The sequence below is a fragment of the Pseudophryne corroboree genome, chromosome 1, assembly GCF_028390025.1.
Source record: "Pseudophryne corroboree isolate aPseCor3 chromosome 1, aPseCor3.hap2, whole genome shotgun sequence".
Taxonomy (NCBI): Eukaryota; Metazoa; Chordata; class Amphibia; order Anura; family Myobatrachidae; genus Pseudophryne; species Pseudophryne corroboree.
In genome coordinates, this window is record NC_086444.1 from 217,602,767 (window position 1) to 217,629,099 (window position 26,333).

The 26,333-nt window shown below is 48.5% G+C and overlaps 1 protein-coding gene across 1 annotated transcript in view; it reads left to right on the forward strand.

Annotated features, from left to right (window-relative positions):
• The window catches only part of PPIP5K2 (diphosphoinositol pentakisphosphate kinase 2), a 243,396-nt gene that overhangs the window by 77,451 nt on the left and 139,612 nt on the right, over positions 1–26,333 (forward strand). The window lies entirely within an intron of this gene.

The window sequence follows — 26,333 nt, forward strand, 5'->3', positions numbered from 1 at the left end:
GCGTACCCGGAGGAAACCCACGCAAGTATGGGGAGAACATACAAACTCCACACAGTTTGGGCCATGGTGGGAATCAAACCCATGACCTCAGTGCTGTGAGGCAGTAATGCTAACCACTACACCATCCGTACTGCCCATAATATAGACTATAACTATATAACTTGCTGAAGCTTGGCCTTGCATATCTTTTTGTACAATTGAAAAAAGTTATGCATTGCATTCAAGACTAATGAGAATGTGTTGGGTTTATTGGGGCAAGGGCCAGTGATAAGATTATTATTATTATTATTATTATTATTATTATTATTATTATTATTATTATTATTTATATTTTTTTTGTCTTGGTTTTTTTATTTTTTTTTATATTTGCACACTTGGCATGGAGCCTCTTTAAACCTGATATGGCTGATATCATAAGGGCCTGTTTCAGAGGTGGATGCTAAATAACGGCAGATGCAATCTTTGCCGCAACCGTTACTGCGAAATTCTGCTAATGCTGCAGCCTACTGGCTGTGTACTGAGATGCCCATCGCCTGCAGCACTTATCCGCCATGGTGAGCACAAAAGCTCACCATCGTGCGGACATGGGCCACACTATTCCCTAGTTGCTCAGAATGTCTGACAGGATTTAGCTGCTGATGGTTAACTTGCTCCCACCAATGAATCAGGCCCTAAGGTGTGGTTCTAGGGAAAAGGGCTCTCAAGCTCTGTCATCATGTGGAAACTTCCACCTGTATATCTGTGAATGTCATATCATACTGGATTAACCAGTATTTCTCTGACGTCCTAAGTGGATGCTGGGGACTCCGTCAGGACCATGGGGATTAGCGGCTCCGCAGGAGACAGGGCACAAAACTAAAGCTTTAGGATCAGGTGGTGTGTACTGGCTCCTCCCCCTATGACCCTCCTCCAAGCCTCAGTTAGGTTTTTGTGCCCGTCCGAGCAGGGTGCAATCTAGGTGGCTCTCTTAAGGAGCTGCTTAGAAAAAGTTTTTAGGTTTCTTATTTTCAGTGAGTCCTGCTGGCAACAGGCTCACTGCATCGAGGGACTTAGGGGAGAGAAGTTCAACTCACCTGCGTGCAGGATGGATTGGCTTCTTAGGCTACTGGACACCATTAGCTCCAGAGGGAGTCGGAACACAGGTCTCACCCTGGGGTTCGTCCCGGAGCCGCGCCGCCGACCCCCCTTGCAGATGCTGAAGATTGAAGGTCCAGAAACCGGCGGCAGAAGGCTTTTCAGTCTTCATGAAGGTAGCGCACAGCACTGCAGCTGTGCGCCATTGTTGTCACACACTTCACACCAACGGTCACGGAGGGTGCAGGGCGTTGCTGGGGGCGCCCTGGGCAGCAATGTATAATACCTTATTCTGGCTAAAAATACATCACATATAGCCCCTGGAGGCTATATGGATGTATTTAACCCCTGCCAGGTCTCAGAAAAACGGGAGAAGAAGCCCGCCGAAAAGGGGGCGGGGCCTATTCTCCTCAGCACACAGCGCCATTTTCCCTCACAGAAATGCTGGTGGGAAGGCTCCCAGGCTCTCCCCTGCACTGCACTACAGAAACAGGGTTAAAACAGAGAGGGGGGGCACTTATTTGGCGATATGTATATATATATTAAAATGCTATAAGGGAAAAACACTTACATAAAGGTTGTCCCTGTATAATATAGCGTTTTTGGTGTGTGCTGGCAAACTCTCCCTCTGTCTCCCCAAAGGGCTAGTGGGGTCCTGTCCTCTATCAGAGCATTCCCTGTGTGTGTGCTGTGTGTTGGTACTTGTGTGTCGACATGTATGAGGACGATGTTGGTGAGGAGGCGGAGCAATTGCCGGTAATGGTGATGTCACTCTCTAGGGAGTCGACACCGGAATGGATGGCTTATTTAAGGAATTACGTGATAATGTCAACACGCTGCAAGGTCGGTTGACGACATGAGACGGCCGGCAAACCAATTAGTACCTGTCCAGGCGTCTAAAACACCGTCAGGGGCGTTAAAACGTCCTTTTTACCTCAGTCGGTCGACACAGACACAGACACGGACACTGACTCCAGTGTCGACGGTGGAGAAACAAACGTATTTTCCTTTAGGGCCACACGTTACTTGTTAAGGGCAATGAAGGAGATGTTACATATTTCTGATACTACAAGTACCACAAAAAAGGGTATTATGTGGAGTGTGAAAAAACTACATGTGGTTTTTCCTGAATCAGATAAATTAAATGAAGTGTGTGATGATGCGTGGGTTTCCCCCGATAGAAAATTATTGGCGGTATACCCTTTCCCGCCAGAAGTTATGGCGCGTTGGGAAACACACCTTAGGGTGGATAAGGCGCTCACACGCTTATAAAAACAAGTGGCGTTACCGTCTCCAGATACGGACGCCCTCAAGGAGCCAACTGATAGGAGGTTGGAAAATATCCTAAAAAGTATATACACACATACTGGTGTTATACTGCGACCAGCGATCGCCTCAGCCTGGATGGGCAGCGCTGGGGTGGCTTGGTCGGATTCCCTGACTGGAAATATTGATACCCTTGACAGGGACAGTATTTTATTGACTATAGAGCATTTAAAAGATGCATTTCTATATATGCGAAACTCTGGCATCAAGAGTAAGTGCGATGTCCATATCTGCCAGACGATGTTTATGGACACGACAGTGGTCAGGTGATGCAGATTCCAAACGGCACATGGAAGTATTGCCGTATAAAGGGGAGGAGTTATTTGGGGTCGGTCCATCGGACCTGGTGGCCACGGCAACAGCTAGAAAATCCACCTTTTTTACCCCAAGTCACATCTCAGCAGAAAAAGACATAGTCTTTTCAGCCTCAGTCCTTTCGTCCCCATAATATCTGCCCAGGGATAGAGGTAAGGGAAGAAGACTGCAGCAGGCAGCCCATTCCCAGGAACAGAAGCCTTCCACCGCTTCTGCCAAGTCCTCAGCATGACGCTGGGGCCGTACAAACAGGTGCGGTGGGGGGTCGTCTCAAGAGTTTCAGCACGCAGTGGGCTCACTCGCAAGTGGACCCCTGGATCCTACAAGTAGTATCCCAGGGGTACAGATTGGAAATTCGAGACGTCTCCCCCTCGCAAGTTCCTGAAGTTTGCTTTACCAACGTCTACCTCCGACAGGGAGGCAGTATTGGAAACCATTCACAAGCTGTATTCCCAGCAGGTGATAATCAAAGTACCCCTCCTACAACAAGTAAAGGGGTATTATTCCACACTATATTGTGGTACTGAAGCCAGACGGCTCGGTGAGACCTATTCTAAATGGAGTCACTCAGAGCAGTGATAGCGAACCAGGAAGAAGGGGACTATATGGTGTCCCTGGACATCAAGGATGCTTACCTCCATGTCCAAATTTGCCCTTCTCACAAAGGGTACCTCAGGTTCGTGGTACAAAACTGTCACTATCGGTTTCAGACGCTGCCGTTTGGATTGTCCACGGCACCCCGGGTCTTTACCAAGGTAATGGCCGAAATGATGATTCTTCTTCAAAGAAAAGGCGTCTTAATTATCCCTTACTTGGACGATCTCCTGATAAGGGCAAGGTCCAGAGAACAGTTGGAGGTCTGAGTAGCACTATCTCAAGTAGTTCTACGACAGCACGGGTGGATTCTAAATATTCCAAAATCGCAGCTGTCTCCGACGACACGTCTGCTGTCCCTAGGGATGATTCTGGACACAGTCCAGAAAAGGGTGTTTCTCCCGGAGGAGAAAGCCAGGGAGTTATCCGAGCTAGTCAGGAACCTCCAAAAACCAGGAAAAGTGTCAGTGCATCATTGCACAAGGGTCCTGGGAAAAATGGTGGCTTCTTACGAAGCGATTCCATTCGGCAGATTTCATGCAAGAACTTTTCAGTGGGATCTGCTGGACAAATGGTCCGGATCGCATCTTCAGATGCATCAGCGGATAACCCTGTCTCCAAGGACAAGGGTGTCTCTTCTGTGGTGGCTGCAGAGTGCTCATCTACTAAAGGGCCACAGTTATGCATTCAGGACCGGGTCCTGGTGACCACGGATTCCAGCTTTAAAGGCTGGGGAGCAGTCACACAGGGAAAAATTTTTCCAGGGAGTGTGATCAAGTCTGGGGACTTCTCTCCGCATAAATATACTGGAGCTAAGAGCAATTTACAATGCTCTAAGCTTAGCAAGACCTCTGCTTCAAGGTCAGCCGGTAATGATCCAGTGGGACAACATCACGGCAGTCGCCCACGTAAACAGACAGGGCGGCACAAGAAGCAGGAGGACAATGGCAGAAACTGCAAGGATTCTTCGCTGGGCGGAAAATCATGTGATAGCACTGTCAGCAGTTTTCATTCCGGGAGTGGACAACTGGGAAGCAGACTTCCTCAGCACGACCTCCACCCGGGAGAGTGGGGACTTCATCGAGAAGTTTTTTCCACATGATTGTGCACCGTTGGGAAAGACCAAAGGTGGACATGATGGCGTCCCGCCTGAACAAAAAACTGGACAGGTATTGCGCCAGGTCAAGAGACCCTCAGGCAATAGCTGTGGACGTTCTGGTAACACCAGGGGTGTACCAGTCGGTGTATGTGTTCCCTCCTCTGCTTCTCATACCAAAGGTACTGAGAATTATAAGACGTAGAGGAGTAAGAACTATACTCGTGGCTCCGGATGGGCCAAGAAGGACTTGGTACCCGGAACTTCAAGAGATGCTCACAGAGGACTCAGGGCCTCTGCCGATAAGAAGGGACTTGTTTCAGCAAGTACCATGTCTGTTCCAAGACTTACCGCGGCTGCGTTTGACGGCATGGCGGTTGAACGCCGGATCCTAAGGGAAAAAGGCATTCCGGAAGAGGTCATTCCTACTCTGGTCAAAGCCAGGAAGGAGGTGACCGCACAACATTATCACCACATGTGGCGAAAATATGTTGCGTGGTATGAGGCCAGGAAGGCCCCACGAAGAAATTTCAACTCGGTCGATTCCTGCATTTCCTGCAAACAGGAGTGTCTATGGGCCTCAGATTGGGGTCCATTAAGGTTCAAATTTCGGCCCTGTCGATTTTCTTCCAGAAAGAATTGGCTTCAGTTCCTGATGTCCAAAAATTTGACAAGGGAGTACTGCATATACAACCCCCTTTTGTGCCTCCAGTGGCACTGTGGGATCTCAACGTAGTCCTGGGATTCCTCAAATCACGTTGGTTTAAACCGCTCAAATCTGTGGATTTGAAATATCTCACATGGAAAGTGACCATGATGTTGGCCCTGGCCTCGGCCAGGCGAGTGTCAGAATTGGCGGCTTTGTCTCACAAAAGCCATATCTGATTGTCCATTCGGACAGGGCAGAGCTGCGGACTCGTCCCCAGTTTCTCCCTAAGTTGGTGTCAGCGTTTCATCTGAACCAGCTTATTGTGGTACCTGCGGCTACTAGAGACTTGGAGGACTCCAAGTTGCTAGATGTTGTCAGGGCCCTGAAAATATATGTTTCCAGGACGGCTGGAGTCAGGAAAACTGACTTGCTGTTATCCTGTATGCACCCAATGAACTGGGTGCTCTTGCTTCTAAGCAGACAATTGCTAGTTGAATGTGTAGTACAATTCAGCTTGCACATTCTGTGGCAGGCCTGCCACAGCCAAAATATGTAAATGCCCATTCCACAAGGAAGGTGGGCTCATCTTGGGCGACTGCCCGAGGGGTCTCGGCTTTACAACTTTGCCGAGCTGCTACTTGGTCAGGGGCACACCCTGGCTGAGGAGGACCTGGAGTTCTCTCACTCGGTGCTGCAGAGTCATCCGCACTCTCCCGCCCGTTTGGGAGCTTTGGTATAATCCCCATGGTCCTGACGGAGTCCCCAGCATCCACTTAGGACGTCAGAGAAAATAAGATTTTACTTACCGATAAATCTATTTCTCGTAGTCCGTAGTGGATGCTGGGCGCCCATCCCAAGTGCGGATTGTCTGCAATACTTGTACATAGTTGTTGTTACAAAAAAATCGGGTTGTTATTGTTGTGAGCCGTCTGTTCAGAGGCTCCTACGTTTGTCATACTGTTAACTGGGTTCAGATCACAAGTTATACGGTGTGATTGGTGTGGCTGGTATGAGTCTTACCCGGGATTCAATATCCTTCCTTATTGTGTACGCTCGTCCGGGCACAGTATCCTAACTGAGGCTTGGAGGAGGGTCATAGGGGGAGGAGCCAATACACACCACCTGATCCTAAAGCTTTAGTTTTGTGCCCTGTCTCCTGCGGAGCCGCTAATCCCCATGGTCCTGACTGAGTCCCCAGCATCCACTACGGACTACGAGAAATAGATTTATCGGTAAGTAAAATCTTATTATTGGGTTTAGTGAAGAAGGCATCAGATGGCACATTCTCCTCTATATATTGTTCCGGAGGGTGTAGTATGGTATGCCAGCGGCCGGGATCCCGGTGGAGAGTATACCGGCGCCGGGATCATGACCGCTGGCATACTGACAGCTAGATGAGCGCAAATGAGCCCCTTGCAGGCTTGCTGCTCTCGCCACGCTGCGGGCACGCTATTTTTTCTCCCTCCAGGGGGGTCGTGGACCCCCAAGAGGGAGAATAGTTGTCGGTATACCGGGTGTCTGGATTCCGGCGCTGGGATCCCAACAGCTGGCATACTGAATACCACCCGTTCCGGGAGAATCCATGTACATAGGCATTCAGGCAAGCACTGCAGGAATAGTTCCTTGATTAAACTATTTTTCTCTGACGTCCTAGTGGATGCTGGGAACTCCGTAAGGACCATGGGGAATAGCGGCTCCGCAGGAGACTGGGCACAAAAGTAAAGCTTTAGGACTACCTGGTGTGCATTGGCTCCTCCCCCTATGACCCTCCTCCAAGCCTCAGTTAGATTTTTGTGGCCGGCCGAGAAGGGTGCACACTAGGGGCTCTCCTGAGCTTCTTAGTGAAAGTTTAGTTTTAGGTTTTTTATTTTCAGTGAGACCTGCTGGCAACAGGCTCACTGCATCGAGGGACTAAGGGGAGAAGAAGCGAACCTGCCTGCTTGCAGCCAGCTTGGGCTTCTTAGGCTACTGGACACCATTAGCTCCAGAGGGACCGAACACAGGCCCAGCCTCGGAGCTCGGTCCCAGAGCCGCGCCGCCGGCCCCCTTACAGAGCCAGAAGCAAGAAGAGGTCCGGAAAAATCGGCGGCAGAAGACATCTGTCTTCAACAAGGTAGCGCACAGCACTGCAGCTGTGCGCCATTGTTACTCAGGCACACTTCACACTTCGGTCACTGAGGGTGCAGGGCGCTAGGGGGGGGCGCCCTGAGCAGCAATGTAAACACCTTGGCTGGCATAAATACACCACATATAACCCCCAGGGCTATATGGATGTATTTTAACCCCTGCCAGAACTCACCAAAAAGCGGGAGAAAAGGCCGCCGAGAAGGGGGCGGAGCCTATCTCCTCAGCACACGGGCGCCATTTTCCATCACAGCTCCGCTGGAAGGACGTCTCCCTGACTCTCCCCTGCAGTCCTGCACTACAGAAAAGGGTAAAAAAGAGAGGGGGGCACTAATTTGGCGCAGTTTTAATACTAACAGCAGCTATAAAGGGAAAAGCACATTTTATAGTGGTATTCCTGTCTATATTTAGCGCTCTGGTGTGTGCTGGCATACTCTCCCTCTGTCTCCCCAAAGGGCTAGTGGGGTCCTGTCCTCTATCAGAGCATTCCCTGTGTGTGTGCGGTGTGTCGGTACGATTGTGTCGACATGTTTGAGGAGGAAAATTAGATGGAGGCGGAGCAATTGCCTATTATAGAGTTGTCACCCCCTAGGGAGTCGACACCTGAGTGGATGAGCTTATAGAAGGAATTGCGTGACAGTGTCAGCTCTTTACGACAGACAGTTGACGACATGAGACAGCCGGCTACTCAGCTTGTGCCTGTCCAGGGGTCTCAAACGCCATCAGGGGCTTTAAAACGCCCGTTACCTCAAATGGCAGACACAGACACGGATACTGACTCCAGTGTCGATGATGAGGAGACAAACGTGACTTCCACTAGGGCCACACGTTACATGATTGAAGCAATGAAAAATGTATTGCATATCTCTGATAATACAAGTACCACTAAAAAGGGTATTATGTTTGGTGAGAAAAAACTGCCTGTAGTTTTTCCTGTATCCGAGGAATTAAATGAAGTGTGTGATGAGGCGTGGGTTTCCCCCGATAAAAAACTGATAATTCCTAAAAGGTTATTGGCATCGTACCCTTTCCCGCCAGAGGATAGGGCACGTTGGGAAACACCCCCTAGGGTGGATAAAGCGCTCACACGCTTGTCTAAACAGGTAGCACTACCCTCTCCTGATACGGCCGCCCTAAAGGAACCTGCCGATAGAAAGCTGGAGAATATCCTAAAATGTATATACACTCACACGGGTGTTATACTGCGACCAGCAATCGCCTCAGCCTGGATGTGCAGTGCGGGCCTGGCGTGGTCGGATTCCCTGACTGAAAATATTGATACCCTAGATAGGGACAGTATATTACTGACTATAGAGCATTTGAAGGATGCATTTCTATATATGCGTGATGCACAGAGGGATATTTGCCGACTGGCATCAAGAGTTAGCGCGCTGTCCATTTCTGCAAGAAGAGGTTTATGGACGCGGCAGTGGTCAGGTGATGCTGATTCTAAAAGGCACATGGAAGTATTGCCTTATAAGGGGGAGGAGTTATTTGGGGTAGGTCTATCAGACCTGGTAGCCACGGCAACTGCTGGAAAATCCACATTTTTACCCCAGGTAGCTTCTCAACCTAAGAAGACGCCGTATTATCAGGCGCAGTCCTTTCGGCCCCATAAGGGCAAGCGGGCAAAAGGCGCCTCATTTCTGCCCCGTGGCAGAGGGAGAGGAAAAAGGCTGCAACAAACAGCCAGTTCCCAGGAACAAAAGCCCTCTCCCGCCTCCGCAAAGTCCTCAGCATGACGCTGGGGCTTTACAAGCGGACTCAGGCACGGTGGGGGCCCGTCTCAAGAAGTTCAGTGCGCAGTGGGCCCACTCGCAAGTGGACCCCTGGATCCTTCAGGTGGTATCTCAGGGGTACAAATTGGAATTCGAGACGTCTCCCCCTCGCCGTTTTCTAAAGTCTGCTTTACCGACGTCTCCCTCAGACAGGGAGGCAGTATTGGAAGCCATTCACAAGCTGTATTCCCAGCAGGTGATAATCAAGGTACCCCTCCTACAACAGGGAAAGGGGTACTATTCCACACTATTTGTGGTACCGAAGCCGGACGGCTCGGTGAGACCAATTTTAAACCTAAAATCCTTGAACACTTACATACAAAGGTTCAAATTCAAGATGGAGTCACTCAGAGCAGTGATTGCAAACCTGGAAGAAGGGGACTATATGGTGTCTCTGGACATCAAAGATGCTTACCTACATGTCCCAATTTACCCTTCTCACCAAGGGTACCTCAGGTTTGTGGTACAGAACTGTCACTATCAGTTTCAGACGCTGCCGTTTGGATTGTCCACGGCACCCCGGGTCTTTACCAAGGTAATGGCCGAAATGATGATACTCCTTCGAAGGAAGGGAGTTTTAGTTATCCCTTACTTGGACGATCTCCTGATAAGGGCAAGATCCAGGGAACAGTTGGAAGTCGGGGTAGCACTATCTCAGATAGTGCTGCGCCAGCACGGTTGGATTCTCAATATTCCAAAATCGCAGCTGATCCCGACGACACGACTTCTATTCCTAGGGATGATCCTGGACACAGTCCAGAAAAAGGTGTTTCTCCCGGAGGAGAAAGCCAGGGAGTTATCCGAGCTAGTCAGAAATCTCCTAAAACCAGGCCAAGTCTCAGTGCATCAATGCACAAGGGTCCTGGGAAAGATGGTGGCTTCTTACGAAGCAATCCCATTCGGCAGATTCCACGCAAGAACCTTCCAGTGGGATCTGCTAGACAAATGGTCCGGGTCGCATCTTCAGATGCATCAGCGGATAATCTTGTCACCAAGGACAAGGGTGTCTCTCCTGTGGTGGTTGCAGAGTGCTCATCTTCTAGAGGGCCGCAGATTCGGCATTCAGGACTGGGTCCTGGTGACCACGGATGCCAGCCTGAGAGGCTGGGGAGCAGTCACACAGGGAAGAAATTTCCAGGGCTTGTGGTCAAGCCTGGAGACATCACTTCACATAAATATCCTGGAGCTAAGGGCCATCTACAATGCTCTAAGCCTAGCAAGACCTCTGCTTCAAGGTCAGCCGGTGCTGATCCAGTCAGACAACATCACGGCAGTCGCCCACGTAAACAGACAGGGCGGCACAAGAAGCAGGAGGGCAATGGCAGATGTTGCAAGGATTCTTCGCTGGGCGGAAAATCATGTGATAGCACTGTCAGCAGTGTTCATTCCGGGAGTGGACAACTGGGAAGCAGACTTCCTCAGCAGACACGACCTCCACCCGGGAGAGTGGGGACTTCACCCAGAAGTCTTCCACATGATTGTGAACCGTTGGGAAAAACCAAAGGTGGACATGATGGCGTCCCGCCTCAACAAAAAACTAGACAGGTATTGCGCCAGGTCAAGGGACCCTCAGGCAATAGCTGTGGACGCTCTGGTAACACCGTGGGTGTACCAGTCAGTGTATGTGTTCCCTCCTCTGCCTCTCATACCCAAGGTACTGCGAATCATAAGAAGGAGAGGAGTAAGGACTATACTCGTGGCTCCGGATTGGCCAAGAAGGACTTGGTACCCGGAACTTCAAGAGATGCTCACAGAGGACCCGTGGCCTCTACCTCTAAGAAAGGACCTGCTCCAGCAGGGACCCTGTCTGTTCCAAGACTTACCGCGGCTGCGTTTGACGGCATGGCGGTTGAACGCCGGATCCTGAAGGAAAAAGGCATTCCGGATGAAGTCATCCCTACCCTGATCAAAGCCAGGAAGGATGTAACCGTACAGCATTATCACCGTATTTGGCGTAAATATGTTGCGTGGTGCGAGGCCAGGAAGGCCCCTACAGAGGAATTTCAACTGGGTCGTTTCCTGCATTTCCTGCAAACAGGACTGTCTATGGGCCTAAAGTTAGGGTCCATTAAGGTTCAAATTTCGGCCCTGTCGATTTTCTTCCAGAAAGAACTGGCTTCAGTTCCTGAAGTTCAGACGTTTGTCAAGGGGCTACTGCATATACAGCCTCCTTTTGTGCCTCCAGTGGCACCTTGGGATCTCAATGTAGTTTTGGGGTTCCTAAAATCACATTGGTTTGAACCACTCACCACTGTGGACTTAAAATATCTCACATGGAAAGTGGTAATGCTGTTGGCCCTGGCTTCAGCCAGGCGTGTCTCAGAATTGGCGGCTTTATCCTATAAAAGCCCTTACCTAATTTTTCATACGGACAGGGCAGAATTGAGGACTCGTCCTCAATTTCTCCCTAAGGTGGTTTCAGCGTTTCACTTGAACCAGCCTATTGTGGTACCTGCGGCTACTAGGGACTTGGAGGACTTCAAGTTGCTGGACGTAGTCAGGGCCCTGAAAATATATGTTTCCAGGACGACTGGAGTCAGAAAATCTGACTCGCTGTTTATCATGTATGCACCCAACAAGCTGGGTGCTCCTGCTTCTAAGCAGACTATTGCTCGTTGGATTTGTAGTACAATTCAGCTTGCACATTCTGTGGCGGGCCTGCCACAGCCAAAATCTGTAAAAGCCCATTCCACAAGGAAGGTGGGCTCATCTTGGGCGGCTGCCCGAGGGGTCTCGGCTTTACAACTTTGCCGAGCAGCTACTAGGGGCAAACACGTTTGCTAAATTCTACAAATTTGATACCCTGGCTGAGGAGGACCTGGAGTTCTCTCATTCGGTGCTGCAGAGTCATCCGCACTCTCCCGCCCGTTTGGGAGCTTTGGTATAATCCCCATGGTCCTTACGGAGTTCCCAGCATCCACTAGGACGTCAGAGAAAATAAGAATTTACTTACCGATAATTCTATTTCTCGTAGTCCGTAGTGGATGCTGGGCGCCCATCCCAAGTGCGGATTGTCTGCAATACTTGTACATAGTTATTGTTACAAAAATCGGGTTATTATTGTTGTGAGCCATCTTTTCAGAGGCTCCTCTGTTATCATGCTGTTAACTGGGTTCAGATCACAGGTTGTACGGTGTGATTGGTGTGGCTGGTATGAGTCTTACCCGGGATTCAAAATCCTTCCTTATTGTGTACGCTCGTCCGGGCACAGTATCCTAACTGAGACTTGGAGGAGGGTCATAGGGGGAGGAGCCAGTGCACACCAGGTAGTCCTAAAGCTTTACTTTTGTGCCCAGTCTCCTGCGGAGCCGCTATTCCCCATGGTCCTTACGGAGTTCCCAGCATCCACTACGGACTACGAGAAATAGAATTATCGGTAAGTAAATTCTTATTTTTTTTTGTACCAAGGGAACAGAATTTATGATATCAGCCCACGTAAATTTAATGGCACATCGAAATTCATGAAGGAATCGGGAATCTGCTTTTCTCTCTTTTTTTTTATTTAACCAGTTTATAAATGTTCTCATCTCTGCAGAACAGAGAAACAGCATTACATGGCAAATATAAATTGCAGTGCTTGGCCAGTACAATCTGATAGGAATGCAGAGCACAGATGTTGGGTTTATGCTGACAGAATGCAGATAAATCGTTCCCAAGTACGGTCCTATTCAGCTGGCTGCTTTTAAACAAATTAATTATGTTAAGTTGTGGCCAACATGAGCGCAATAAAAAGGGGAGAGCAAAGGAATAAAGACATTGAGGATCCCAATAGTATTGTTCCCTAAACATGAGCGGCCCACAACTGCCAGTCTGGACGCAAAGCACCACAAATGCAGAGGTATTGGTCAAAGCAGTTTCTACTGAAAGGAACTAGGATTTGTTGCAGTAAGAAACTGGAGTGGAACGCCCAAGGGTTGCAAACAAAAAGGCTTAATGTATCTTTATTTCTTAATCATTATTTATTGTTAAAGAACTGATAAGCAGCAGGGTGCTTATTTTACATGCTGCCTCTCTACTATGTGTCACTTGTCGCTTGACATGACCAGTCTGATTTTGAGGTTTCTGCATTCTTGGCAGTATTACTGGTTAATGAATTTCTGATTCCTTTGTAACCTTAGATATTATATTGTAAAAAGCTTTTCTCAACTTTTTATTCCAGTATTTTTAAATGTTGAAGTATATGTGTGTGTTTTTCCTTTTGTGTGTGTGTGTGTGTGTGTGTGTGTGTGTGTGTGTGTGTGTGTGTGTGTGTGTGTGTGCTCATCTCCTCATCTATGGGACAGATTGCATATTTCTCTAACGTCCTAAGTGGATGCTGGGACTCCGTAAGGACCATGGGGAATAGCGGCTCCGCAGGAGACAGGGCACAAAATAAAAGCTTGAGATATCAGGTGGTGTGCACTGGCTCCTCCCCCTATGACCCTCCTCCAAGCCAGTTAGATTTTTGTGCCCGGCCGAGAAGGGTGCAAACTAGGTAGCTCTCCAGAGCTGCTTAGAATAAAAGTTTAGTTAGGTTTTTTTATTTTCAGTGAGTCCTGCTGGCAACAGGCTCACTGCATCGTGGGACTAAGGGGAGAAGAAGCGAACTCACCTGAGTGCAGAGTGGATTGGGCTTCTTAGGCTACTGGACGTTAGCTCCAGAGGGACGATCGCAGGTTCAGCCTGGATGGGTCACCGGAGCCGCGCCGCCGTCCCCCTTACAGAGCCAGAAGAGACGAAGGTCCGGTGAAAGCGGCGGCAGAAGACATCCTGTCTTCAAGACTAAGGTAGCGCACAGCACCGCAGCTGTGCGCCATTGCTCTCAGCACACTTCACACTCCGGTCACTGAGGGTGCAGGGCGCTGGGGGGGAGCGCCCTGAGACGCAATATAACACACATATACCTTAGCTGGCAAAAGGAATACATCACATATAGCTCCAGGGCTATATGGATGTATTTTTTCCCCTGCCATTTTACACAAAAAAGCGGGAGTTAAGGACGTCGTGAAGGGGCGTGGCCTATCTCCTCAGCACACTGGCGCCATTATTCCCTCACAGCTCCGCTGGAAGGACGGCTCCCTGATTCTCCCCTGCAGTACTGCATCTGATTCAGGGTAAAAAAGAGAAGGGGGGGCATTTTGGCAGCAAATAACTAGATTAACAGCAGCTATAAGGGATTAACACTTATATAAGGTTATCCCTGTATATATATAGCGCTGGGTGTGTGCTGGCAGACTCTCCCTCTGTCTCTCCAAAGGGCTAAGTGGGGTCCTGTCCTCTATCAGAGCATTCCCGGTGTGTGTGCTGTGTGTCGGTACGCGTGTGTCGACATGTATGAGGAGGAAAATGAGGTGGAGGCGGAGCAGTTGCCTGTGTTAGTGATGTCACCCCCTAGGGAGTCGACACCTGACTGGATGATTGTGTTTAAGCAATTAAGTGATAATGTCAGCAATTTACAAAAAACTGTTGACGACATGAGAAAGCCGGCAAATCAATTAGTGCCTGTTCAGGCGTCTCAGACACCCTCAGGGGCCCTAAAACGGCCGCTACCTCAGTGGGTCGACACGGATCCAGATACAGATACTGAATCTAGTGTCGACGGTGACGAGACAAACGTAATGTCCAGTAGGGCCACACGTTACATGATCACGGCAATGAAAGAGGCATTAAACCTTTCTGACAGGAGTTATTTGGGGCTGGTCTAACAGACCTGGTGGCCACGGCAACGGCTGGAAAATCCACCTTTTTACCCCAGGTTACTTCACATCAACAGAAAAAGACACAGTCTTTTCAAACTCAGTCCTTTCGTTCCCATAAGTACAAGCGAGCAAAAGGTCACTCTTTTCTGCCCAAGGGCAGAGGAAGAGGAAAAAGGCAGCACCATGCAGCCGCTTCCCAGGAGCAGAAGCCCTCCCCTGCTTCTGCCAAGTCTTCAGCATGACGCTGGGGCTTTACAAGCAGACTCAGACACGGTGGGGGCCCGTCTCAAGTATTTCAACGCGCAGTGGGCTCACTCGCAAGTGGATCCCTGGATTCTACAGGTAGTATCACAGGGGTACAAACTGGAATTCGAGGCGTTTCCTCCTCATCGGTTCCTGAAGTCTGCTTTACCAAAGTCTCCCTCCGACAGGGAGGCTGTTCTGGAAGCCATTCACAAGCTGTACTCCCAGCAGGTGATAATCAAGGTACCCCTCTTACAACAGGGGAAGGGGTATTATTCCACACTATTTGTGGTACCGAAGCCGGACGGCTCGGTGAGACCAATATTAAATCTAAAATCTTTGAACACTTACATAAAAAGGTTCAAATTCAAGATGGAGTCACTCAGAGCGGTGATAGCGAACCTGGAAGAGGGGGACTATATGGTGTCGCTGGACATCAAGGATGCTTATCTCCACGTCCCAATATATCCTTCTCACCAAGGGTACCTCAGGTTTGTAGTACAAAACTGTCATTATCAGTTTCAGACGCTGCCGTTTGGATTGCCCACGGCGCCTCGGGTCTTTACCAAGGTAATGGCCGAAATGATGATTCTTCTACGAAGAAAAGGCATCTTAATTATCCCTTACTTGGACGATCTCCTGATAAGGGCAAGAACCAAGGAACAGTTAGAAGTCGGAGTGGCACTATCTCAGGTAGTGCTAAGTCAGCACGGATGGATTCTAAATATTCCAAAATCGCAGCTGATTCCAACGACACGTCTACTGTTCTTAGGAATGATTCTGGACACAGTCCAGAAGAAGGTGTTTCTCCCGGAGGAGAAGGCCAGGGAGTTATCCGAGCTAGTCAGGAACCTCCTAAAACCAGGACAGGTCTCAGTGCATCAGTGCACAAGGGTCCTGGGAAAAATGGTGGCTTCTTACGAAGCGATTCCATTCGGAAGATTCCATGCAAGAACTTTTCAGTGGGATCTACTGGGAAAATGGTCCGGATCGCATCTTCAGATGCATCAACGGATAACCCTGTCGCCAAGGACAAGGGTGTCTCTCCTGTGGTGGCTTCAGAGGGCTCATCTACTAGAGGGCCGCAGATTTGGCATTCAGGATTGGATCCTGGTAACCACGGATGCCAGCCTGAGAGGCTGGGGAGCAGTCACACAGGGAAGGAATTTCCAGGGCTTGTGGTCAAGCATGGAAACATCTCTTCATATAAACATTCTAGAACTAAGGGCCATTTACAATGCCTTAATTCAAGCAAAACCTCTGCTTCAGGGTCAGGCGGTGTTGATCCAGTCGGACAACATCACGTCAGTCGCCCACATAAACAGACAGGGCGGCACGAGAAGCAGGAGGGCAATGGCAGAAACTGCAAGGATTCTTCGCTGGGCGGAAAATCATGTGATAGCACTGTCAGCAGTGTTCATTCCGGGAGTGGACAACTGGGAAGCAGACTTCCTCAGCAGACACGACCTTCACCCGGGAGAGTGGGGACTTCACCCAGAAGTCTTCCACCAAAATATTAAACCGTTGGGAAAGACCAAAGGTGGACATGATGGCGTCACGTCTAAACAAAAAACTGGACAGATATTGCGCCAGGTCAAGGGACCCTCAGGCAATAGCAGTGGACGCTCTGGTAACGCCGTGGGTGTACCAGTCAGTGTATGTATTCCCTCCTCTGCCCCTCATACCGAAAGTATTGAGAATCATAAGAAGGAGAGGAGTAAGAACTATACTCGTGGTTCCGGATTGGCCAAGAAGGTCTTGGTACCCGGAACTTCAAGAGATGCTCACGGACGAACCGTGGCCTCTACCTCTAAGACAGGACCTGCTACTGCAGGGGCCTTGTCTGTTCCAAGACTTACCGCGGCTGCGTTTGACGGCATGGCGGTTGAACGCCGGATCCTGAAGGACAAGGGCATTCCAGAAGAAGTCATCCCTACTCTGGTAAAAGCCAGAAAGGAAGTAACCGCAAAACATTATCACCGCATTTGGCGTAAATATGTTGCGTGGTGTGAGGCCAAGAAGGCCCCTACACAGGAATTTCAACTGGGTCGTTTCTTGCATTTCCTGAAAACAGGACTGTCTATGGGCCTAAAATTAGGGTCCATTAAGGTTCAAATTTCGGCCCTGTCGATATTCTTCCAGAAAGAACTGGCTTCAGTACCTGAAGTTCAGACATTTGTGAAAGGGGTGCTGCACATACAGCCTCCTTTTGTGCCTCCAGTGGCACCTTGGGATCTCAATGTTGTGTTGAGATTTCTAAAATCACACTGGTTTGAACCATTGTCTACGGTAGATTTAAAATATCTCACGTGGAAGGTGTCGATGCTGTTGGCCTTGGCTTCAGCTAGGCGTGTGTCAGAATTGGCGGCTTTATCATGTAAAAGCCCTTACCTAAATTTTCATTCTGACAGGGCGGAATTGAGGACTCGTCCTCAATTTCTACCTAAGGTGGTTTCTGCATTTCACATGAACCAACCTATTGTGGTACCTGCGGCTACTAGGGACTTAGAGGACTCTAAGTTGCTGGACGTTGTCAGGGCCTTGAAAATATATGTTTCCAGGACGGCTGGAGTCAGGAAAACTGACTCGCTGTTTATCCTGTATGCACCCAACAAGCTGGGTGCTCCTGCTTCAAAGCAGACGATTGCTCGTTGGATTTGTAGTACAATTCAGCTTGCACATTCCGTGGCAGGATTGCCACAGCCAAAATCAGTAAAAGCCCATTCCACAAGGAAAGTGGGCTCATCTTGGGCGGCTGCCCGAGGGGTCTCGGCTTTACAACTTTGCCGAGCAGCTACTTGGTCAGGGGCAAACACGTTTGCTAAATTCTACAAATTTGATACCCTGGCTGAGGAGGACCTGGAGTTCTCTCATTCGGTGCTGCAGAGTCATCCGCACTCTCCCGCCCGTTTGGGAGCTTTGGTATAATCCCCATGGTCCTTACGGAGTCCCAGCATCCACTTAGGACGTTAGAGAAAACAAGATTTTACTTACCGATAAATCTATTTCTCGTAGTCCGTAGTGGATGCTGGGCGCCCATCCCTAGTGCGGATTGTCTGCAATACTTGTATATAGTTATTGTTACGAAAAATTCGGGTTATTATTGTTGAGCCATCCTTTCAGAGGCTCCTTTAAATTTATCATACTGTTAACTGGGTTCAGATCACGAGTTGTACGGTGTGATTGGTGTGGCTGGTATGAGTCTTACCCGGGATTCAATATCCTTCCTTATTATGTACGCTCGTCCGGGCACAGTATCCTAACTGGCTTGGAGGAGGGTCATAGGGGGAGGAGCCAGTGCACACCACCTGATATCTCAAGCTTTTATTTTGTGCCCTGTCTCCTGCGGAGCCGCTATTCCCCATGGTCCTTACGGAGTCCCAGCATCCACTACGGACTACGAGAAATAGATTTATCGGTAAGTAAAATCTTATTATTTAGGCATACATTTATTAATGATGATAGGGTTACAGTACAGGTGGGACATTAATAAGTGGTTATAGTAGGCCGGTCATCAGAGGAGCTGTGAGCTAGTTTTACATTCAGAAGACCTTTTGTGGGTTTTTGTTTTTAAGGTGTTTCCTAACATTAAACTAATTTCACACCCATTGGTGCAGATGTATTAACCTAGAGAAGGCATAAGGAAGTGATAAACCAGTGATAAGTGCAAGGTGGTAAACGCACCAGCCAGTCAGCTCCAATATGTAACTTGAAAAGAGCTGATTGGCTGGTACGTTTATTGCCCTTATCACTGGTTTATTACTTCCTTCTGCCTTCTACAGGTTAATTCATCTGCCCCAGTGTTACATGAGAAGGGCCATGTTCTATTGCTGGTGTAGGAGAGACTCTGCTCGGTCTGATTTCTAAGTATGTTGGTTAAGTGGACAAAGCTGACTCTTGTGTTTAAGCACTCCTGGCGCTTTTTGGTCACGGAGATGGAATCTGCGGTGGGACCATGGTGCTGCCTATATATGCTATTTATTTACGCTTCCCAAAATAAAAGATTAACCCAAATAATGATCTTCATATAAGTCTTGATGAATTAAATTCCCCACCATTCCTTTTAAACATTTTAAAAGTATAATTACAATTAAAAGCACAAAGGACAACTCTTCATTGATAAAAATACAAGAAAGTGTAAGTACTCATACAATCAAATGTACAGCTTTAAAAAAAATAAAAACAGGTTCTTCATTTGTATCAAATTGAATCAACTGTTAATGTATAGTTAAGAAACAAACCAATACAAAGATTTTATGATGCATAATTACCACATGTATTCAGTACTTTGGGCAGTTGCTTACCTGGTAAAAAAAAAAAAAAAAAGTGTGAGAACAATTCCGACATGGAAAAACAGTCCTCCTGGAGTCCATCATATTTATATTGCACATGACAAAGGTGCCAGCTGCTTAACATTCTTTAAAAAAATACCAGCAGCCATCACAGTCTTCATAGCTAGGACATTCAGGTCATTTTAATGTTAAACATGACTACTTGAACCGGCATAGAGTTGTCATCACTCCGATTCAACTATTTGTGATATGGTCATAAGTGAGGCTGATAGGAAGCATTGCACATCACTGAATTTGTTGTACTGAACATATCCTAGTGTAGAACAAATTCTGCAGTAGTTTTGTGGGTAATGCATGTTGAATAATGGGGGTCAGTGTTGCACATCTGCAAAGAAATGGACATTTGAGATATATTTGGTTAACTGAAGAGTAGTTGCCTTAATCAGCTGAGGAAAGACAGAAAATAGAAACATTCTTAGGAAGATGGGTATTGTGATTCCTCCTTCCATTAGATATTTCTGTGTCACAGCTGAGTTTAGTGTGTGTACTGTTAGTGTACAGTGTTTATTATTTTCTAGATAAATCACTTACCTGCTTCTGATGAGTTCTGTTGGTACTTGTGACGCTACTGGAAATGCAGGGACAGGGGTGGCTCCTTGAGACTCTAGATTAGCGAATCTGCTTTTATTGTGTGTTAGGCAGATCACTGGCACCTATAGGATGCTTCTGGATCATGATCAGTGCTGACTGGCAGTGAAGCTGTACAGCTGTGAAAAACTGCAGTTTCAAGGAAGATTTCTGTAGCATGGAGCCTGAGACCACCCCAAAATATCTGAGGCGCTTTCTTCCTATGTAAGGGCCTAATTCAGAGGCGATCATTGCAACGGCAGCGATCACACTCCGACTCCCTTTGTGGAGTCGGGCGCATGGCGCGTGCGTACCCAGTGAGATGCGAAAGCCTCTACCTGTCTGGACCGTTACTGGGGCGGTCCACGGCGGCTGCGTGACGTCGCACACAGCCGATGCGACCCAAAACATGGTGGGAAGCTGCCTGCCAATGCAGGTAGGCTGCGCAGGCAGTGAGCTACTCGGCGGGTGTGACAGCAATTTTAGCACCTCTACAATCCGCTCTGAAGCGGGCCCTAAGCCCTTTCTAAAGGTGGGTACACACTAGGCGACGTGCTCTATGAGCGACATCGCTTACTGTTTCCCCCTCCCGGGCTGGGCGGTTGGCGGCCGACCATACACATTGAGTGATATTACGGTCATATCGCTCAGTGACGTCTTGCAGCGGCCGAGCCGTGAGGGTAGCTCTTGGACGATAGTCCAGATTGTGCTGCCTGCACTGCTAACAGTGAGTGTCTTTAACAACCCGCGGGGCCGTGCATCGATGGTCGCCGGCGGAATACACACTTGCAGAGAAAATGAGTGACGTCGCTCAGGAAGGGTGAAAATGAGCGATGTCAGTCATTTTCTCGGCAAGTGTGTATGCACCTAAAGGGTGCTTTCTTGGAAACTTCTACAACAGTCTGTGCCATCTCAAAGACTGCTAAAGGGAAGAAAACCAGCAAAGCGTATGTTTGTGGTGCATGTTTTGAACCTATAGCAGACTGATAGTGAGGACCTTTATATTGTATCCCTAAGCCCAAAGAAATCCTGCCCCATGCTCATGGACAAATTAATCCATTTTTATAATGGTATCTCTATAGCCTGGTCCCTAGGTTTTATTATTGAACTTGATTGGTCATTTAGCTATAAGTCAGAAGAGGTCATTTAACCTTGAGGTTGTGCGTTTTCTTCTTCAACAAAACCATGGTTCTAGAGGATAGCTCAGTCCTGCTTTCTTCCAAAATTCCCTCTTTTTGTATCAACAGTAGAAAGTTTCTAGCACACTTGGTTACTAAACAAATCTAATTTAAGAAATGGGTAGATAACCCTATGTTATAGGCCCTACACACTGGCAGACAACCGTGAACGATATGAACGTTTTTGTTCATTAATGAACGAGAACTCGTTCATATCGTTCAGTGTGTAGGCACCAACGATAAATGATTCACGGCCCCATGGTCGTTCATCGTTGGTGCCCCGTCGCTTATGCATGCAGGCCAATATGGACAATCTCGTCCATATCAGCATGCACTGCTATGGAGCCGGCTGACGGGGGAGGGAAGAAACTTCAGTACCCTCCCCCCCCCCCCCACGCCGTCGTATCGGCCGCCGGGCACCTCGGCGGCACATCGCCGTGTGTGTAGGGCCCGTTACCCTTTTGGATTGAAGAATCTTCTAAGCGGTGGTCAGTGTCTAGAAGAGATGCAGATGTTACCATTCTGTCTACATGGACAACAAACTGAAGTCGGGTTTGACTTTGGCTTCAGTTACCCAGGGCACCTAGGGTGTTGGCAGAAAACTTTCATAAGGATGCGCAAGATAAATTAAATAGACAATATTTACTAAAAAGCATTGAAATTATCCAGAAAAAGGTGGTATTCGTTGTGAAACTAAACTGGATGTAGTCACCTCATTCAGATGTATGGCTCTAGCCGTAGTCTAAAAGGAGCCGTGTGGATGCACCCGTGGGTGTCTGACTCACAGGCAGACTTGTTTAAGCACTCTTTAATTTGTAGATGATATTCTGAGCAAAAGGACTTGCAGAGACCATCTTCTTTCGACCAAGGCATTATGTTAACAAAGAACGCAGGGAAAGCACTCTGATAATGGCATGATTTAAAGCTTAAAGATATGGCTGCATTGTGCTTACCTCAGGCCTTCATCTACACCCAGTACTGATACAAGGAGTATGGTTTCAGAGTAAATGATTATTCCGCATGAACACTGAGGAAATGAGGACAGTATGGCATGTAATTCAGCCTTTTCAAACTCACTAGAAGCAAATCCATGATTTTATATTCCATTATGCATAGCAGGTAGCAGGCAAAGGTGACGAGATATTATATAATCTTTGTTTATAAACAGTCCATCAAGGCAGTCCCGTAACATGGCACCAATGTGCCTTATACTTCCCCCACCCCCTGGACGGAGCTCAACTCCGTCATAACCAATTGTACTACAGTTCAAGTGTGTGGCTTCATTAGCTTGGCTCTTTTGCTGCTGTTTGTAGCATCTTACAGACGCTCCAAACAGCAGCACAGCTCCCACAGCATAGTGTTTTTCCCCATGCAGTGAGCCAGAGGAGGGAATTGCATGCAGCCGTGACCTGGTTCCGCCCCAAGGCCGTCCTGCCCAGTGCAGCTGCACCAGCAACACACCCCTCTTTACGGCCCTGCATCAAGACAACAATCATTATACATAAAGGTATTTCAGCTGTTACTACAGAATTTGTATTGCTTCAAATACCGTAGTTTCACTCCCATCACAGGGAGATGAGAATGGCTGCTCTATTGTCCCAGTTGGGCTATGTGTACCCTCCTTTTCTTGTCATTGCTGCTATGCTATGGAACATCAAGAAAGAATCGGTAGCAGTCATAGCAGTGCCTTGTTTTGACCACACTACTGGTGGTTTAATGTGATTGGTGGAATGCTTATGGAATAACCTTCGTCTCCACCATCCCAATTACTGTATGTCTCCTGTGCCAGGGACCATTTCAGTATACCAACTCAAACATACCTCATACCTGTCTTTGGAGATGTGGAAATTAAGTGATCATTGCTGAGATGTAAGAAAGTGTCTAAAAAAGATATTGAGGTACAGAAAACAAAATTCTCTATTTGCAAAACTTTAATTGTGTGGTGCAAATCTAAGTATTGACCCAGATCCAGATTCAGCTGCAGCTCCACTGATTCTGTTTTTTCTTCAGGGTGTTTTTGCTATTTCTCTGACGTCCTAGTGGATGCTGGGAACTCCGTAAGGACCATGGGGAATAGCGGCTCCGCAGGAGACTGGGCACAAAAGTAAAGCTTTAGGACTACCTGGTGTGCACTGGCTCCTCCCCCTATGACCCTCCTCCAAGCCTCAGTTAGATTTTTGTGCCTGGCCGAGAAGGGTGCACACTAGGGGCTCTCCTGAGCTTCTTAGTGAAAGTTTAGTTTTAGGTTTTTTATTTTCAGTGAGACCTGCTGGCAACAGGCTCACTGCAACGAGGGACTAAGGGGAAAAGAAGCGAACTCACCTGCGTGCAGAGTGGATTGGGATTCTTAGGCTACTGGACACCATTAGCTCCAGAGGGACCGAACACAGGCCCAGCCTCGGAGCTCGGTCCCAGAGCCGCGCCGCCGGCCCCCTTACAGAGCCAGAAGCAAGAAGAGGTCCGGAAAAATCGGCGGCAGAAGACATCAGTCTTCAACAAGGTAGCGCACAGCACTGCAGCTGTGCGCCATTGTTACTCAGGCACACTTCACACTTCGGTCACTGAGGGTGCAGGGCGCTAGGGGGGGGCGCCCTGAGCAGCAATGTAAACACCTTGGCTGGCATAAATACACCACATATAACCCCCAGGGCTATATGGATGTATTTTAACCCCTGCCAGAACTCACCAAAAAGCGGGAGAAAAGGCCGCCGAGAAGGGGGCGGAGCCTATCTCCTCAGCACACGGGCGCCATTTTCCATCACAGCTCCGCTGGAAGGACGTCTCCCTGACTCTCCCCTGCAGTCCTGCACTACAGAAAAGGGTAAAAAAGAGAGGGGGGCACTAATTTGGCGCAGTTTTGATACTAACAGCAGCTATAAAGGGAAAAGCACATTTTATAGTGGTATTCCTGTCTATATATAGCGCTCTGGTGTGTGCTGGCATACTCTCCCTCTGTCTCCCCAAAGGGCTAGTGGGGTCCTGTCCTCTGTCAGAGCATTCCCTGTGTGCGTGCGGTGTGTCGGTACGATTGTGTCGACATGTTTGAGGAGGAAAATGAGATGGAGGCGGAGCAATTGCCTATTATAGAGTTGTCACTCCCTAGGGAGTCGACACCTGAGTGGATGAGCTTATGGAAGGAATTGCGTGACAGTGTCAGCTCTTTACGACAGACAGTTGACGACATGAGACAGCCGGCTACTCAGCTTGTGCCTGTCCAGTGGTCTCAAACGCCATCAGGGGCTTTAAAACGCCCGTTACCTCAAATGGCAGACACAGACACGGATACTGACTCCAGTGTCGATGATGAGGAGACAAACGTGACTTCCATAGGGCCACACGTTACATGATTGAAGCAATGAAAAATGTATTGCATATCTCTGATAATACAAGTACCACTAAAAAGGGTATTATGTTTGGTGAGAAAAAACTGCCTGTAGTTTTTCCTGTATCCGAGGAATTAAATGAAGTGTGTGATGAGGCGTGGGTTTCCCCCGATAAAAAACTGATAATTCCCAAAAGGTTATTGGCATCGTACCCTTTCCCGCCAGAGGATAGGGCACGTTGGGAAACACCCCCTAGGGTGGATAAAGCGCTCACACGCTTGTCTAAACAGGTAGCACTACCCTCTCCTGATACGGCCGCCCTAAAGGAACCTGCCTATAGAAAGCTGGAGAATATCCTAAAATGTATATACACTCACACGGGTGTTATACTGCGACCAGCAATCGCCTCAGCCTGGATGTGCAGTGCGGGCGTGGCGTGGTCGGATTCCCTGACTGAAAATATTGATACCCTAGATAGGGACAGTATATTACTGACTATAGAGCATTTGAAAGATGCATTTTTATATATGTGTGATGCACAGAGGGATATTTGCCGACTGGCATCAAGAGTTAGCGCGCTGTCCATTTCTGCAAGAAGAGGTTTATGGACGCGGCAGTGGTCAGGTGATGCGGATTCTAAAAGGCACATGGAAGTATTGCCTTATAAGGGGGAGGAGTTATTTGGGGTAGGTCTATCAGACCTGGTAGCCACGGCAACTGCTGGAAAATCCACATTTTTACCGCAGGTAGCTTCTCAACCTAAGAAGACGCCGTATTATCAGGCGCAGTCCTTTCGGCCCCATAAGGGCAAGCGGGCAAAAGGCGCCTCATTTCTGCCCCGTGGCAGAGGGAGAGGAAAAAGGCTGCAGCAAACAGCCTGTTCCCAGGAACAAAAGCCCTCTCCCGCCTCCGCAAAGTCCTCAGCATGACGCTGGGGCTTTACAAGCGGACCCAGGCATGGTGGGAACCCATCTCAAGAAATTTGAGACGTCTCCCCCTCGCCGTTTCATAAAGTCTGCTTTACCGACGTCTCCCTCAGACAGGGAGGCAGTATTGCAAGCCATTCACAGGCTGTATTCCCAGCAGGTGATAATCAAGGTACCCCTCCTGCAACAGGGAAAGGGGTACTATTCCACACTATTTGTGGTACCGAAGCCGGACGGCTCGGTGAGACCAATGTTAAATCTAAAATCCTTGAACACTTACATACAAAGGTTCAAATTCAAGATGGAGTCACTCAGAGCAGTGATTGCAAACCTGGAAGAAGGGGACTATATGGTCTCTCTGGACATCAAAGATGCTTACCTACATGTCCCAATTTACCCTTCTCCAAGGGTACCTCAGGTTTGTGGTACAGAACTGTCACTATCAGTTTCAGACGCTGCCGTTTGGATTGTCCACGGCACCGCGGGTCTTTACCAAGGTAATGGCCGAAATGATGATACTCCTTCGAAAGAAGGGAGTTTTAGTTATCCCTTACTTGGACGATCTCCTGATAAGGGCAAGATCCAGGGAACAGTTGGAAGTCGGGGTAGCACTATCTCAGATAGTGCTGCGGCAGCACGGTTGGATTCTCAATATTCCAAAATCGCAGCTGATCCCGGCGACACGCCTTCTATTCCTAGGGATGATCCTGGACACAGTCCAGAAAAAGGTGTTTTCTCCCGGAGGAGAAAGCCAGGGAGTTATCCGACCTAGTCAGAAACCTCCTAAAACCAGGCCAAGTGTCAGTGCATCAGTGCACAAGGGTCCTGGAAAAATGGTGGCTTCCTACGAAGAAATTCCATTCGGCAGATTCCACGCAAGAACTTTCCAGTGGGACCTGCTGGACAAATGGTCCGGATCGCATCTTCAGATGCATCAGCGGATAACCCTGTCACCAAAGACAAGGGTGTCTCTCCTGTGGTGGTTGCAGAGTGCTCATCTTCTAGAGGGCCGCAGATTCGGCATTCAGGACTGGGTCCTGGTGACCACGGATGCCAGCCTGAGAGGCTGGGGAGCAGTCACACAGGGAAGAAATTTCCAGGGCTTGTGGT